The sequence below is a fragment of the Vigna radiata genome, chromosome 5 (assembly GCF_000741045.1).
Source record: "Vigna radiata var. radiata cultivar VC1973A chromosome 5, Vradiata_ver6, whole genome shotgun sequence".
In the NCBI taxonomy this organism is placed as follows: Eukaryota; Viridiplantae; Streptophyta; class Magnoliopsida; order Fabales; family Fabaceae; genus Vigna; species Vigna radiata.
This window is the reverse complement of record NC_028355.1, coordinates 9056488-9075148: the sequence shown is the minus strand read 5'-3', so window position 1 is coordinate 9075148 and position 18661 is coordinate 9056488. Positions and strand designations below refer to the sequence as shown.

At 36.6% G+C, this 18661-nt stretch overlaps 3 pseudogenes; all 3 read left to right on the top strand.

Annotated features, from left to right (window-relative positions):
* Nucleotides 1–521: 521 nt before the first annotated feature.
* On the top strand, nt 522–10909 carry LOC106760283 (annotated as a pseudogene).
* Nucleotides 10910–10991: 82 nt separating this feature from the next.
* On the top strand, nt 10992–12069 carry LOC106760282 (annotated as a pseudogene).
* Nucleotides 12070–12145: 76 nt separating this feature from the next.
* The window catches only part of LOC106760281, an 8311-nt pseudogene continuing 1795 nt past the window's right edge, over nt 12146–18661 (top strand).

Below are 18661 nucleotides of genomic sequence, written 5' to 3'. Positions count from 1 at the left end.
GTCTCAATTTGGTCCTATAATTTGTAAAAATGAGGCAATTAAGCCCTCACCGTTAACTAATGAGTAACGCCGTCAGCCTGTGATGATGTGTCGCACATGTTATATGATGATGTATAGATATTATATTACGTGGAATTCGCTATTTAAATAAAAAGTGTTTGAGATGGCACTGTAATTATTTCATCCCTTCTTCTTCTTCTTCTTCTCTTCATGTGTGAGAGAAAAGCTCTCTCCTTCCTCCGTCAATCATCTACTTCCACGGTGGCATCTTCTGCATCTCTTCCCCCCAACCTCTATACCATAACTCTGTCAACAAAACTCATTACAGTAAATCCCTAATACGGGGAAGCACCTTTCTTTTATGGATACCTACAAAACCTCCCATTACCCATCAAAATCAAATCCTCGCTAGCCTCTCTCATCGTTGCGGACATCATTTAACCCAAAAACCATTAAGTTTTCTCACCTACCAGCAACAATACAACGCCATTTCCGACAACGAAAGCGGCATTGCAGTGACCATGGAAGAGGGGATCGTCGTCGCTGCCGCTTTTACAAGCCGAGATCGTCCTCTACCACAACTTCTCGTCCGGCAAGAGCGGTCAGTCGTTTCGCTGCTGACGATGAAGACTGGATTCACCGAGGAAGGTGGTGGAAGCACTATTACGACCCCATGGAGGAGAAAGGGTACCTCTGCTGCAGTTGCCATTTGGGAAGAAAGGCACTTGCGCCCTTTGTTTCTCTTTGGAAGAAACCTTGAAAATGAGATTTTTCTTTGGCCATTCATGTTCCAAGTGGCTATGCAGATACAGAGATCAAAATCAGTGGAAAAGTTACAAANTTTCTCAATACCCACAGTTCTAATTCCTGTGTGAGAGGGTGAAGCTTGGTTATGGATGAAACCCATTGGCCCTCTCTTGGTTCTTGATTTTCTTTTACAAATTGTGCACAAAAAAGCAACAAAATTGGTGAGAATTGAACAAAGAAAGTGAAATTACAGAGAGGATAGTTGGGAAATTACAGAAGGGCGACGAGCAGGTGTTACCGTCGATCATGGAGGCGATTCTGCAGCTGTTGGAGACGCACGAGGAGACTAATTGGGAATTTTTGAGATTGTTGAAAACTTAATAATAAATTAAATAATAAATAAACCCCAATTATAAAACCATATTCCACATCACAACTTTTATTTTTTACACTAAAATCCACGTAATTAAATCATTTATAAGTCAACCAATTTTCTCTCCACCACGTCATCAGTAACAGACGACGTTACTCATTAGTTAACGGTGAGGGCTTAATGGCATCATTTTTACAAATTATAGGACCAAATTGAGACAAAAAAAAATTATGATGACCAAATTGAGATTACCATACAAATATGAGGACCAAAAGAGAGTTTTAACCTATATTTTAATACTTAAAACACCCTCTTCATTAAAATTTCTATTATTAAAAGCATATATTTTTAATTGTAGTTGTAACTTTTATTAAGTGTTCTTGTAAGATTGTAAGACAAATTATTCTTAGTTCCTTAATTTTCCATGATGTGTGGATCGTTCTTTTCAAGTTCGTTTGTTCTTTCTGTTCGTACTCTTCAAATCTATTTGTTGTTCTAATTTCTTTTTTGTTGGTTATTTGCAAAAGTCATGTTTTTGTGTGATTCTTTACTTGCAAAAAGTATTACCACGCTTAAATAACTATTCGACCTCTAAAGTACAATAAATTTAGATATCTCAAAAAATATTAAATATTTCACCACCAACATGTTTTATTTATAGTTTTTAAATTTTAAAAAATCTAGTAGTATTTAGGGATAGTATAGGTAGGTATCCGGAGACACAATTCATTATGGATAGTTAGTATTCACGAGTAATATGTACCCGCAGATAGCGGGTAATCTAATACATGTTCATTAACGGGTTACATTTGGTATCATTCTTAAAGTGCCAAAGATTTATTACCGTTCTGATTTTGATGTATGTTTCTTCTTCTTCTTTTATCTTCCCCAAATGGTGTTTGAGTGGGTGAGTGTGAGTTTTTCATGGGTAGTGATTGAATCCTAGTACCAATACGTAACCTCAGAATATTGGATTGGTTCGCACATTCATTGTCTGAATCAGTCTTACCAAATACATTGCTCAACCCTGGTTTGTGCTCAAATTTCTATTTTAATAATTATGGTTATAACATGACCCTCCAAAAGAGAACATCGCTTCTCCTTCACCTGTCCAAATTTTGTTATCAGTTTTAGGTTCTTTGTTGGAGTAAAAACGAATATTTATAATTGTGTTTCTTGTTTTCGTTGTGGTAATATAAATTGGAACTACAAAAATATGTGACTTTACTAGGGTTTTTGTTTTTGCATTATAGACGGTTTTAACCCCTAGCAAATACATTTCCTGCAATTGGGAAAACCGTTGAGAAAACCATTGTCGACAAATATTATCGGCAATTTTGTATGTAACCACCACTACTTGCAAGGGTTTTATAGAAACCGCTACTACTTAGGGGAGTTTCCAAAAAATGTGGTCATTTGTAAGGGTTTCACAAAAATTGTCAGTAATTACTGGGGTTATGGAAAACCATCGATACTTGCAAAGGTTATACAAAACCGTCGATAATTTCTGAGTTTATGTAGCTGGGGTTTCCAAAATCGTCGGTAATGCAAATAATTTAATTTTTTTAAAATTGAAATGATTTGATTAACATAAAAAAGGTTTAATAAAAAACCAAAATAATTTAAATGTTTAATAATAAATTAGAATAATCTAATACAAAATTAATTATTATTATATAAAATAAACTATAAATGTTAAAGATATAATTAATTTGCCAACTCAATGCTAAAAAATAATAATAAACATGATCTAACTAACAATGATAAATCTTGTTCTTCATTTATCTTCATCATTTGATATGCTTCCTTGATGAGATGCCTGCAATATAAAATAATAATTAGTCAATAATATATTAAAAAGAAATCATAAACAAATTTAAATTATTGTTCATGATAATAACGATTTATTTAAAATTTTAATTATTCATTTGAAATATATTAAGATTGTTTTATTTTGTTTTAAAAATATATGTAAATGTATATTAATATGTATAATATGGTTTTATTATTCAAATGGAAGTAAATTATATAATTTCTTATTTATAATTGAAATTTTATAATACATGATGACCAATACTAAGAGCAATAAAAACATTATAACTGTTGAGAAATGGGGTTTGCACAAAACTGGCTTGTAAGGTGAGATTTGCACTCACTTATATATATATATATATATATATATATATATATATATATATATTATAAATTGGCTTTATCTCTAGTCGATGTGGGACTTCCAACACACCCTCTCACACCGAGGTATATACATCTCACCAAGGATGGGATTAAGATGATGCATGGGTGTTCTGTCTTTCTGGTCATCCCCATACACCCTTATATAATACAAGATAGATTATTTGAATCATTTGATTGATGAGAGTGGCAACAACATTAAATGTGAAAATGCTTTGGCTTTGTGACCTCATTCCTTTGTCTCATGCACTGGTACTGTTTATCGAACTCAAAGAAAGACCATCCTCGCATTCCTTCTACAGGCTACAGGCAACAACACATTATTTATATGAATCTTTACATACAACAGAAGATCTCGTTTTGAAAGCATATGAGCCCTTCCTAAGGTCATTCAAGGAAACAGACTGCTTTTGATGGGTATCAAGATTGTTGAACAAGGTAAAGTGTTATGAACCTCATTCCTTTGACACTACAAACCTCCTGTCTTTGACACTACTACCCTTATTCTTTATTGTCGAATTCAATTTTCTTATGTCTGTTAACGAATTGACAAAAGGGCTAGTGCATAGAGTGTGATGAATCTCTATCGAGAGAGTGAAATCAGTCTGTTTTGTCGATTGTTAATGGTTCGGTATTCTATGGATCAATGGAAGTGCTAAACCCTTTCTTTGACACTAGTTAGTGAATTGAGAACCCAGAGCTAGAGACGGAGATGCTCGATAGATGAACAAAATAAGTCCTTATTTCCTTTACGTCCTAGGAACCTAGATTCCATATATGAGTTCCCTAGGTTAGGATGCCCTAGATCGGTGACCATTAGCAATATAAGCTCTTTCCAGGCTAAGCGTCATCTTCTTCTTCTATTGGAACAATGATTGAAGCCAAGGAAGAGGGCAAAGTCATTCAATCAAGTGGGTATAGCACGTGGAAGGCATGTCGCAGGCTCATTTCAAACAAAAAAGAATGAGTAAGTAGGGATAGACCGATCCATCCTATTCTTCATCTACGGGAAAACATCCCAAGATAGATCAATTGGCTTCGTAGCTTGGTGCCGAGGGAAAGTAGGACTCCATTCTCATTCTAGTGGTTAGAGCACCTCCCCTCCATTCCATTCTAATGATATTAACATCAATACCCTTTGTTAGCCATCTCTATGAGTTCAATTCGGGGAAAGACCTCTATTTAGTAGTTCATCTAAGGCGTTTTCATTCTCTATCTAGCTATCTCGCATCAGTCCAATCAACAAGCATTCCTTTTCCTCTTCGCTAGTTGTAAGAAGATCCACAAAGGTTTGCCTGTGTTCTATTCATGGAAGGCTGTTCATTCTTGTTCTCTCTATCCTCGCTACCAACACGCAGTGAACTCATCAATGCTTCCTTTTTCTAATTACCCCTAGGAGAGATAGATTGGTTCTTTATTCTGAGCAATCAACCAAGGTAGTTATCTCATGCATCTGTAATTACTTTAACAACTCAAGGGGGCATGGATTACACGATGATCCATACATAGAGATGATTAAGTCCTCATCATCGTGATTGACTTGAAGAGATAGCAAGTCAGGTATCTTGAGATCGCTACGTTCCATGAGTGCCCGCTCCCCGAGAGCCACTCTCTCCACTGCGCTTACTGTAAGTTGATGAAGATGGATGCCATGTTTCATTCCAATGAGCTTTCTTATTGATTCTATCGAGATTCTCTTTTGACATATGTTTGGGGCCTTCCATTAACATTACCAAGCATTCCTTCTTCAACTACGGTGAGTTAAGATAGGAGTCCTTTTGCTCCCGTTAGATAAGCAAAGGCGAAATAGAAAAATAAAAAAGCTTCGTCTGGAAAATCAAAGTAGGTTAGGGCGAAAACCAATGTAATATAACGAACAAAGGAATCAGTCTTCACCATAGGCTGGAAAGAAAATCCATCAAGTACCCTAGAGTAATGAGTCTTCGATGCCGAGTTCTTGATGGGCCGAGAAAGAACGATGTCCGGCATGGATGCCTTCTCTTCCCCGAGCTACAAGGACAAGGAAGCATTCTTTCCATGTGTCCTATGGGAAAATGAAGATGGATCATTTGATTCCACTTCTCTATTCTAGGACATCCATTTAGCAGAATGAGTGGGAAGCTAAATTGATGCTTTCCCAATAGATCAATATAGAGAATCAGAGGACTCAAAAATACAATAAATCGACAGAAGTCCCATTAATAGAGTGGTGATTGATAACGGTTCAAAAACCGTTATTTTTCTACTTAATTTTGACACAAAATACACCTTTTATGACTTAGAAACTAGCTTGAAATCATGCATTTTGCTTAAGTTAGGAAATAAGAGAGTCAAAGATAGTTTTATGGGTATTAGGCTTGGTTTTCCTTGTTTTGGTAGGATTTAACATGGATTGAATGAAGGAAGCTGAAGTAGGAAGGAGTTAGAATCAAGAGAACTAGGAAAAGTGCTTAAAAGAAGAAACGCAATCATCGTTGAGCGCCAAGTCACCACTGAGCGCTAGCTTCGTAGAGGACTTCTCTGGCCAACGCCTAGGCGCCAACACTGAGGGGAAAGCAAGTGTCGCAGCCACCATTGAGCGGCACCGTTGAGCACACCAGTTCTTCAAGAGAATCATTGGCCAATGCTTAAGCATCAACGATGAGGGAAACCTGAGTATCGCGCTGATAACGGTTGAAAAACCGTTATTTTCATACTTAATTTTGATATTAAATCACACCCTTTATGGCTTAGAATTAGCTTGAAATCATGTATTTTTCTTAAGTTAGAGAATAAGAGAGTCAAAGTTGGTTTTCTTTGGTTTATCCTTGGTTTCCCTTGGAGGCGGTTTCTTGGATGCTTAGGTGCCAACGTCCGTCACTAAACCACTTAAACCCGATCCCTCGGTAAATAAGCATGTCCCTAATTACCAGTTCATACAATTCCTAGCATTCGTGGTAAAAAGATGTGAAGATGAAGAGGTTAAGACGACTAAGACTCATACCCTCATCCCTGAGCAATATAACCCTTAGGAGTAATTCAACAAGGACCTGAATTGAAAGGAACCTCCCGACACTCATGCAACTCAAGATAATGTTATTATATAAGCAAGAATAAAGCAAATGAATTACTTTAAAAAATAATGAAAAAAAGCATATAGAATTCAGAATCAATTCAAATACATGAGATTTTACAAGGTTACATCATTCCCCAACAACATATAGAAATTAGTTCCCCATAGACATGGGGGAACCTATGAACAATGGAAGAAAAGAGAGAATGGAAGACTAAGAATTGACTAAGAGTGTATTGCTATGCTCTCTTCTGCCAGGGATGCAAAACCTAGAGCCCCAGGGTCCTTTAAATAGTGTCAGACGCATCGCAAAGTGTGGCCTGGTCCAAAAGAATCAAATCAGAGCAGAATCAGGGCCCGATCCACGTGAAATCACGCTCAAGCGTGTCAGAGAGCTCACCCAAGCGTGAATTGGGGTTCATGTGGGGCTTGGGCGTCAGTTTTGTACACCCAATCTTCGAGCGTCCGTCGCCCGGGCGTCGGGGTTTCCCTCTTCTTGGTGCCTTTTTTACCCCCTTTAAGCTCCATCTTCTATACTTTTCACTTCTTCTTCCAATATTGCTTCAATATCTGTCAAAACAAGGGGAATTTGTTAGAACACTGTTGAAATCAACCTCAACCCTCTTATTCACACAATTTATTGAAAACACATGAGTCCAAGCAAGTTTCTAAGTGAAAAAGGGTGCTTTTAGTATCAAAATCACATAGCAAATAACAGTGTTTCTAACCGTTATCACAACCCCAAACTTAGAACTTTTCTTGTCCTCAAGCAAGCAAGACAAAACTTGGCTTTNCACTTTTTAATCAAATAGTTCAACATTTTCAACACTTATTTTTTTCACAACGAGTCATTACTCAATCAAGATGCATGCATGCTTTCAATTCAACTTAGTTCACACGATCACATATTTTCCAACAGATGTTTTATTTATGAATGATCAATCCACTAAGCATAGATGTAAACATGAAATTTAACAATTCTCACCAAGCAAGTGTTTCACTCAATCAAAGTTATAAGTTTGGGTTGTTTGTCTTGTTCTAAGCAAATTTTCATGCTTAAATTTGATATCAAAACACACCCTTTATGGCTTAGAATGAGCTTATAATCAAGTAAAACACTTAGTTGAGTCATGTGAGAGTCAAAAGTTGGTTTTAGAGATAGTATGCCTGCTTTTGCATTGTTTTGTAGGGTTTTGATGTGAATTGAAGATGGAAGTGAAATAGGAAGGACTTAGACTCACGAAAAGAGGAAAAAAGGAAGAAAAGAAGAGTCAAGTCCACTACTCAGCACCAAATTCCAGCGCTAAGTGCCAGACTCAAGGGTGCATTCACTGTTTCTCGCCCAAGCGATGCCGCTGAGCAACCAAAACGATTAGAGGGAAACCGCTGAGCGGTAAGATTGACTGTTGAGCGGTTCTACGGCTTGGAGGCAAACCGCTGAGTGGCCAAATTAGGCGCTGAGCGGTGCAATGTTGGGCCTGGGCTTAAATTCTGTTACTTCTATGCTTTATAAATAGCCTCGGTGCGATTTTCAAAGTATTCTTTTGGCAAGCAGAGAAGTCCAGAGCTCTTATACACTCCTTGGAGAAGGTTTCTTGGATGCTTAGGCTCCAATTTATCAAATCTAGGGTTTACTCTTTCATTCTTTCATTTAATTCCATCTAGTTTCACCATGATCATGGTGAACTAAACCCTTTGTTGTTGGGGAACAATGTAATCTTTTGAAACTCTCTTATATTGAAATTCTTATTTTATTTATATGCTTGCATATGCTTTTATTATCAATTGTTGGGTTTCTTATCTATGCTTAAAGCTTTTATCGTTTAACTCATTCGATATAAAGATATTTGCCTTTGTTGATACAGGGACGTACGGGGAAGTCATGAACTGATAGGAAATTCCTTGATTAAGAATTACTGCCTAGGGATAGGGGTAGGACGATCAATTGTATTTTGCTTCTGTATATAATGCATTGTTAATTACTAAGGGAGACTAGGGATAGTAAGCCAGTAATTAGTAATAGGCTCTTTTCGCCGAGGGATCGGGTTTAGGGTAGACTAAGAAAGATTGCATGACAATTAGATAATAAAGCTCATTTAATAAGAAGAGTAGATATAAGAGTGTNGATAAGATGAAATTGTAAACCCCAACAACTCCATTCATTCATATCTTTTCTTTTGCCAATTGAATCACTTGCATTTGCATGTTTATTTCCGTTCTTTGCATTCAACCACAAGTTTATTTCTTTACAAGTCTTATAAAATTAATTTACATGAAAGATAAGGCCTAAGAGTCCTTTGGGTGACGATACTCGGACTTACCGTTTATATATTACTTGATAACGATCTGATACACTTGTCAGTGGCTTAACAGGTTGTGGCATCAAAGCTAACAATCTTGCTATATTGATTGATGCAACACATTTGCTTTCTAATTTTTCAACCTATGCCATCTCCTTATTTTCTTTGTGGGCTGCTACTAGATGGGAAGCTATACCTCGCCAGTCATATGGATTTTTCTGAATAAATATTCTTGGTGCCTTGGTTTCTATCCAATTAATATGGTTGCTTGCTGGTATTATGTTATATGAAGCCATTGATAGAATCATTGCTGGTCCTAAAAGTGTGGATGGTTTCTTAATGTTTTTAGTTTCCGCATTTAGCCTTGTGGTTAATATCATCACGACTTTGTTATTGGTAGAGTCGTCAAAATGGGTCATAACCCGCGGGCCAACCCGGCCTGTCACGGGTTTAGGCCGGGTTGGGTTTGAAAAATATAACCCACTTATATGCAGGTCAAATTTCAACCCGGCTCATTTAGACCCGGCTCATGCGGGTTGAACCCGTGGTGAGCCGGGTTGGCCCACCAACCCACCTACCTAATTTTATTTTTTTAATTTATTATTTTATTTATGAAATCTTAAAAAATAAAATACTCTCTTCACTCATTGTATATACCAAAAAAGTAACCTCTGCTCTCACAAATCACTCCCACGGTAATTGCTCTCATTTGACGGTGCTCTCACCCTCACTTCACTGAAATTCTTGAAGGAGCAGGTAAAACACCCTTCCTTTATTCTTCTATTTTCTCCACATTTTTGTTTTCTTACTTCTCTTTCTTTTTTTATTTCAAAAACCCTATAATGACAAAAATAGTGGTTTGCGAATTTGTTTTTTGTTCTGGGGATTTGAAGACATAAAATGATTTTTTTATGTTCTGACATGCTTGTATCAAATTTTGTTCATTTTATTTAAACAATTTGAGTATACATTATTTGAACAAGCTTTTTTTGATATCTTTGAAATTGAGAAATTATGTTACAGATTAAACTACTAATTTTTTGTTGATGTTATTAAGTATTGGTTCTCTTTTTTCTTACTAATACTTTTTTATTGATTCTCGGAATTGTTCTGATATTAGGAAAATCTTTATTAGTAAATTTGGTGACAATAAGAACAAGGGTCAAGGGTTACAACAATTGATGAAGAAGATGATTCAAGAGAACAAAATATTTATTCAAGATTCTAATATCGTAAATGGATAAGGAACAAAAAATGATGGATATAAGAAACTTATTTGTATGTTTTTTGTGTTTGTTTTTGGATGACATTTGGATTATATTGTACTTTTTATTATTATTTTGAATTGTCTTTAACATAATTTTTTGGGAGTGAAATTTGTTTAAATTTAAATTACAGAAAGTTTGTATTATTATTTTTTATTTTAAAAAAATATAATTAAATGGGCTCGTGAGCCAACCCGTTTACCCACCAACCCGTGGTGGGTCGGACTGGGTTCAAGTTGTTCTGGCTCGCTAATAAATGAGCCGGGTTGGATTGGCTCACTAAGTGACAAACCCGTGGTGGGCCGGACATGATGGTCATGGTCATGGATACGAACACGAATATGGACATGATGGTAACAAAACTGGACATGGCCATAGTCATGGATTTACAGTTCTTACCCACCATGATGCAAAACATGCAAAAGATGAGCACCACCGTACACATGATCACAAACCGTCACGATGATCATCATTCAAAAGATGAGCATCATCATGATCACCAAGAGCTTACTCAATCTCTTCTTGATGAATCAAAAACTAAAAAGAAGCAAGGGAACATAAATGTATGAGGGGCTTATCTCCATGTCCTTAGACACTCTATCCAGAGTATTGGAGTAATGATTGGGGGAGCGGTAATATGGTATAAACCCGAGTGGCAAATAGTTGATTTAATTTGCATTATAATATTTTCAGTAATAGATTCGTTGACAATCATCAATATGCTGTGAAATATTTTGGAAGTCTGGATGGAGAGCACATCTGGTGAGATAAATGCTACTAAGCTAGAAATGGGATGTTGGATATCGAAGACGTGGTGTTTGTTCATGAACTACACATATGGGCCATTGAAGTCGGAAAGGTTTTACTAGCTTGTCATGTTAAAATCAGACGTGAAATAGATGCAAACGTGGTGTTGGATAAGGTTATAAACTATATCAAACGGGTCTATAACAGTGGTCATGTAACCATACATATATAGTGCTAGATTTCATCTTCTATTGAATATTTCGTGATAGTGAAATATTAAAGGGGAAGGATTTAGTAGTTGGACTTGGGGAATTATGCTTCTGAAACTCAAATTTCTCTATGGCAATAACACTTTCTTTTAAAAAAAATGATTGAAGTCTCACATCGACTAGAGATAAGATCAATTTATAGTAAATAGGTAGATGTAAACCTCACCTTACAAGCTGGTTTTCTGGGTATGAGTTAGGCTTAAAGTCTACTTTTTAACATGGTTCCAAAGCCAGGTTAGAGTATATCCTAGCGAAATTCTTGATGCCTTGGTTTCTATTCAATTAATATGGTTGCTTATTGGTAATTTGATATATGAAGCCATAGATAGAATCATTGCTGGTGTCAAAGTGCGGATGGTTTCTTCAGTTTTTTAGTTTCCACATTTGGTCTTGTGGTTAATATCAAGATGGCTTTGTTATTGGGTCATGATCATGGCCATGGATATGATGGTAATGGTCATGGATACAGACACGAACACGGACATGATGGTCACAGACATGGACATGGGAATAGTCATGGATTTACAGTTCTTTCCCACAATGATGCAAAACATGCAAAAGATGAACACCATCACACACAGGATCACGCAAACCGTCACGATGATCATCATTCAAAAGGTGAGCACCATCATCATCACCAAGAGCTTACTCAATCTCTTCTTGATGAATCAAAAACTAAAAAGAAGCAATGGATCATAAATGTATAAGAGGCTTATCTCCATGTCCTTGGAGACCCTATCCAGAGTATTGGAGTAATGATTGGGGGAGTGGTAATATGGTATAAACCCGAGTGGCAAGTAGTTGATTTAATTTGCATTCTAATATTTCCAGTAATAGATTTGTTGACAATCATTAATATGTTGTGAAATATTTCAGAAGTCTTGATGGATAGCATGCCTCGTGAGATAAGTGCTACGAAGCTAGAAATAAGATGTTGGATATGGAAGACGTGGTGGTTGTTCATGAACTGTACATATGGGCCATTACAGTCAAAAAGGTTTTACTAGCTTGTGATGTTAAAATCAGACTTGAAGCATATGCAAACATGGTGTTGGATAAGGTTATAGACTATATCAAATAGGTCTATAACATTGGTCATGTAACCATACATATAGAGTGCTAGATTTCATCTTCTATTGCATATTTCATGATAATGAAATATTAGAGTTGAAGGATTTAGTAGTTGGACTTGGGGAATTATGCTTCTGAAACTCAAATTTCTCTATTGCAATAACAGTTTGTTTTAAAAAAATTGTTTGAAGTTTCACATCGACTAGAGATAAGACCAATTTATAGTAAATAGGTAGGTGCAAACCTCACCTTACAAGCTGGTTTTATGGGTATGAGTTAGGCTTAAAGTCTACTTTTTAACATGGTACCAAAGCCACGTTAGAGTACACCGTAGCGAAATTCTTGATGCCTTTGTTTCTATTCAATTAATATGGTTGCTTATTGGTATTTTGGTATATGAAGCCATTGATGTAATCATTGCTGGTCTAAAAGCGTGGATGGTTTCTTCATTTTTTTAGTTTCCACATTTGGTCTTGTGGTTAATATCAAGATGGCTTTGTTATTGGGTCATGATCATGGCCATGGATATGATGGTCATGGTCATGGATACGGACACGAACACGGACATGATGGTCACAGACATCGACATGGCCGTAGTCATGGATTTACAATTCTTACCCACCGTGATGCAAAACAGGCAAAAGATGAGCACCATGTTAACGGATTGACAAGCGTACCAAATCGTATCAAGTAATAATAAATGGTAAGTCCAAGTATCGTTTTCCCAAGAGACTCGAAAGGCCTTATCGTTCGCGTGAATTAAAAGCGTAAGACTTGAAAATAAAAATTAATTAATTGGATGTGTGAATAAAATATGAACATGCAAAAGAGATTGATTCAATTGACAAGAGGAAAACAATGGATGAATGGAGTTGTTGGGGGTTTACAATTTCATCTAATCTGCTCTCTCTTATTTACTCCTCTTGAATTATTAGCTTGATTAATTAATTGTCATGCAACTTTCTTAGCCTACCCTTAACCCGATCCCTCGGCGAAAAGAGCCTAATACTAATTACTGGCTTCGTATCCCTAGCCTCCCCTAGCAATTAAGACAACATTATAGAGCAGAAGTTAAAGGCAATTGATCGTCCTACCCCTATCCCTAGGTGGTATTGCATAATCAAGAAATTACTCACCAGTTCAAGACAAACATCAGTTATCGAATGAGTTAAACGATAAAATCATTAAGCACAGATGAGAACCCAACAATTAAAAATCAAAACATATGGAAACCATATAAATAATCAAGAGTTTCAATAAAAGAGAGTATCAAAAGATTACATTGTTTCCCCCAACAACAATAGGGTTTAGTTCACCATTTTCATGGTGAATCTAGATGAAAAAAGAATGAAGAATGGAAAAGCAAACCCTAGAAAAGATGAAAAGGAGCCTCAACATCCAAGAGATCCTCTCCAGAGAGTGAAATTAGGTCTGGCCGCCCTCTTTTATCAAAAGAATGCATCTAAACTCGCACTAGGGCTATTTATTACCAACAAGTGACAAAATTCAAGCCCAGGCCCATCTGACAACCGCCCGACGCCACAGAACCATACTAGTTTGGTCAACTTTTTATGGTTGACTGGTTGACTTTTCTGCATTCTGGTTGACTTTTCTGCACTGCAACCGTTCGATCTTCAACCTTTCTTTCTTTTCTTGAGTCTAAGACCTTCATCTTCAACTTCATTCTTCACTTTCTCAAAAATACTACAAAACAATGCAAAACAAGCATAATATCGCTAAAAATAGCTTTTGACTCTCTACAGACTCATTTATTGAGTTTTGCTTGATTCTAAGCTCATTCTAAGCAGTAAAGGGAGTAATTTGGTCTAAAATGACATATGAAAATAACTGTTTTTCAACCTTCATCACCACCCCAAACTTAGAACTTTGCTTGTCCTCAAGCAAACAAAACAAAACAGTAAACAAAACAGAGCTTGGCTTTATACTATTTCATCCAAATATTCAACACTCCTAAAGTACANGACAAACACTACTCAATCTCAAAACTTTAATGAAATCAAATTAAGATGCATGCATGCTTTCAATCCAGAGATTGCATAACAAATGTTACACATTATGAATGACCAATCCACTAAGCAAAAATGCACTCATGAAAATTAACAATCCATACCAAGCAAGTGTTTCACTCAATCACTCAAGTGTTTAGGTGACACTCCAACTCTCTATCATTCACAAGTCACAAGAAATAAAATTGCCATTCATCTCAAACAATCAACATCTTTACATGCAAATGCCATCAAAAGGACTTTTCCAAGGCTTGTAATGAGGTTGGGCTAACAAGAAGAATTGTTTTTTTCTAGAATGCAAAATCCTTGAGTCAAGAGAGCTATCATAGTATTCAACATTTAAGCACAACTCTCTTCCTCACCAATCTCACTCATTCCCAACTTTTTTCCTTTTTCTTTTTCATTGAGCTCATTGATGAGTCGATATTTTATTGATTTCACTTAGTTTATTGCACCGAATTTAATCAGGGAATTGAGCTTAATTGTCCGATATTTTCCCATTTTTCCTAATTGTGCTTATTTTGACTGGAAATTCTAATTTTAATTAATTTGAATATTCTGAGCTAATTATTTGCATTATTATTTTCAGGGAAAATTTTGGAAATACAACTTGGGACATCTAAAGGTTATAATGAACTTAAGTGAGTGAGAAGGTGTGGATTTAGTAATCGAGGGGTGTGGATGGCAATTAAAATTTGGAGGAATTGGAGAATCACAGCCCATGTGCAAGCTGCACGTTCAATATGGGTATGAATGCTGGAAGTATAATCACAAAAGGAATTCTCCACCGTCCAGCTGCCACTCAAGCACACGAGGAAGCTTCTCGGTCCAACAGATTGAATGAGATGCATCTTCATTTAAGCTCCCAGCCTTCTTCACGCACCCCATTCATTATCATAGCCTCACGCCCACATCATACACAGCTACAACACATGGCCCGGCAACAAATTTTTTCTTCATGGACAGCAGCTTTGATCCAGCAACACGTTGCAATGTTAATGAAGTCACGCACCTCCCTGCTTGATAGCAACACCTCTCGGCCCACATTAAATATCACATCCAGACCAGCCTGCTTCAATTAACATCACAACCTGGTCTAACTTCCATCATGTAGGAGGATCCAGATTTGAATGAGCATTCTCGGCCTGCAACGTCCAGCTTCACGTTGCAGCACGTCTAGCTTGAGGCTTAAGACGTCCAGCTGCCACCCAATCACACGTTGTAGCAGCTCCGGTGCAGAAAGAAAATCCAACAGGCCTTCATTACGCATCATGGTCTTGTGCTGAAATGTCTAGCACATGAAGGAGTGCTGCTGCCACGCACACGCGCATCTAGCTGCTGAATCATTTGGGTTTGGGAGGTGCAAACAGCAGCAGTAAAAAATCCACATCATCACGGTCCAGGCAGCAGGGAATTAGGGTGTTATCTCGGGATTGATACCTAGTACCAGATACACTTAAAAAATTTTCTTTTGGGGGGAAGCACACTGCTGGTCACGTATGGAAGGCTACGGGTGAAGGGCTGGAAGGTGCAGCCAACCACCATTGCTTTGCACGTTGTTTTCACTGGAAGCACACAGGATTCATATCATTCCTTTAGGAAGCACATTTTTCTTTCTTACGTTAAGCATTTTTCATTTTGAATTAAGCAAGAGAAACAGTGTGATTTACTTTTGGAGCTGCACGCTATTTCATTTAGAAGAGGATTTTATTTTGTTTTAAGAAAGAAGCTCTGTGACACTGCTTTTAATCTTCACGCTGCTTTCAATTTTTTTTTTATTCGGTGTTTTGATTTTATTTGGGAATGTTACTGTCACACACTCATTTGTATTCTGGTTGAAGTGATGTGACGGGGGATGAATTAATTGGGGAAGAGGCCTACGACCTTCATGCTGGAATAGAGTAGGAGTTGATCTTTTAGGTGGTGTCACGGTTTAGGAATGGTCACGGTCTGTGATGGATGTTTATTAGGAATTTAATTTGCTTTTAGAAACATGCACATTTTCATGTTACTTAGCTATTGTAGTTGCAACTAGGAATTTCACGTACGCTTGTTCGGTTCTTTTCCACATGTGCAACTCTTTATTTTATCACCCAAGTTTATGTTTCCTTGCTTTAGTTAGAATGTGTTCGGTCTTAATTATTTTTATTGTTAACTCATCCATTTCCTTTAAGCATGATTTAATTAGTTGGCTAGTTTACATTGATTGATCCCTACTTTAATTGATAGGACTGTTCGGTTTATTGTTTCCGCTTACCTTGATGTTGTCTAGCACGTTTAGTTGTGATAATTTAGTCGTAATGTTAGTTGAGTATTCGACCGTTTTGATTCTTAGTTAGGTTTTATTCGCGTGTTTTAATTTAGTCTAATTGCATTCACAGAAATACCTTTCACAACCCCCCCCACTTCATGTTTGACCTAATTCTCGAACCACATTTGGTCCTTGAGAGACGACCTAGGAGTCATTCCCTAGCTATACTGCATTTCTCATATGCAATCAAATTTGTATGGGTTGCGACACCCATCACTCATCTTCATGCTTTTTCTTATTTTTTCTTTTTCACATGCATTTTTCTTTTTCAGCAATTGAGCTCAATGCTTCTTAAAAGCTTTCCAATTTCCCCCATGCAACCCCAAACTTGAACCTTTTCATCACATACAGTTAAGCTCATCCCAACTCAAGGTAAAGAATTTCAAGACAAGGGTTCACATCNTGTTTAAGGCTAAGGTTCAAAAAGGGTATAATATTTTAAACTCTGCGGGTGAAAATTTTGCTAGAGAAAAGTCTTCAAAAATGGCCTTGATCATATGACATTCACATGCAATTCAATCAATCATTCAGATTAAGGCAATATCATTCATGCTTTCCAGTGAACAATATATACAACAATGAAAACTCTAGAGCTCAATACCTCACACAACATGCTTTCTCACACAAGATTCATTCATACATCCTGCTTAGCATCATAATCACAATCATAATTCATCACACATCTGTTTCATAGAATATCAACATGCAATGCAACTCAATTATCAATCACATCAAATCATCATCAAATAGTCTCATCATGTACATCAGTCAGTCAAACATCTTCAGAAAAGTATTTAGGCCAAGCATACACACTGAAATTAAAATTCAACCTATTCTAGGAATTTAAAATGCAAAAGTAAAAGAAAGAAATAAAACCTCGGTTGCCTCCCAATAGCGCTTCTTTAACGTCACTAGCTTGACCCGGTGGAGTTCAAACACCCATCATTATTTGTTGATACTCCCCTTTGCTTGATGTTCTTTTGTTTTTCTTCTTCCTGCTAAATCTCTTCAGAAAGTTGATAACACCAAACACCTGTTTCCATGTCTCCATCATAGGAACTTTGATCTCCAATTTCTTGAAGATATCCATGAAGTACTTGAACCTATTTTCCTTCCCATGATTTTTCTTTTTATGAGGAAGGGGTTTTTCATATGACCTTTTCTTCTTTCCTCTCTTCCTCTTTTTCTTAATTTTCTCTTCCCTTAGCTTTCTCTTTTTCTTTTTCTTTTCTTTCTTTATTTTCACAATTTTTTCCTTTTTCTCTTTTCTTTCAACCACTGCTTTTCCTTTCTCATCATTCTTCTTACTCTCATTCAACTTTTCTGTTTCTATCTCCTCTATCCTTTCCGTAGCAACAACTTTTTCTGTTTTTATTTCCTCTTTCTTTTCTGCTTTTATTTTCTCCTCATATATCTCTATCTCTTCTTCTTCTATTTTTTCCTCCTCGACAACCTCATCATTTCTAGAGATAGTGGTTTGATATTCTTCTTTAGGGTTAACTTCAGTATTATCCCTAATAATGCCCANAGACTTCAATACCTTTGTTATCTCGTCTTCCTCTATCTTCTCTTCATCAATGACCTTGTCAACCTCAAAGATAGTGGCTTGACATTCTTCCTTAGGGTTAACTTCAGTATTAGCCCTAATAATGCCCAGAGACTTCAACGCACAAAAGTGTTGTTCCTGCAATAAACGTTCTTTAGCTTCCCCCAATGTTTCTTTTCGCGAAGAGGAATGTTGCCCAAATTGGCTATGATACATGTTTGAATGAGGGTCCCACCAGTGGTTAAAACTATTTTGGTAGAATTGAGTGCCTACACAATCAAATTTTTGTCCAAACTGCATTCTACAAAAATTAGGCACAAAACCCTAGAAAGCATTTATTAGAACAAAAATAAAAATAAACATAAAATCAAGTCAACTTCAATCAATCCACACTACTTGAAAAAGTAAACCTCGAGTCCTCGACAACGGCGCCAAAAACTTGTTAACAGATTGGCAAGCGTACCAAATCGTATCAAGTAATAATAAATGGTAAGTCCAAGTGTTGTTTTCCCAAGAGACTCGAAAGGCCTTATCGTTCGCGTGAATTAAAACCATAAGACTTGAAAATAAAAATTAATTAATTGGATGTGTGAATAAAATATGAACTTGCAAAAGAGATTGATTCAATTGACAAGAAGAAAACAATGGATGAATGGAGTTGTTGGGGGTTTACAATTTCATCTAATCTGCTCTCTCTTATGTACTCCTCTTGAATTATTAGCTTGATTAATTAATTGTCATGCAACTTTCTTAGCCTACC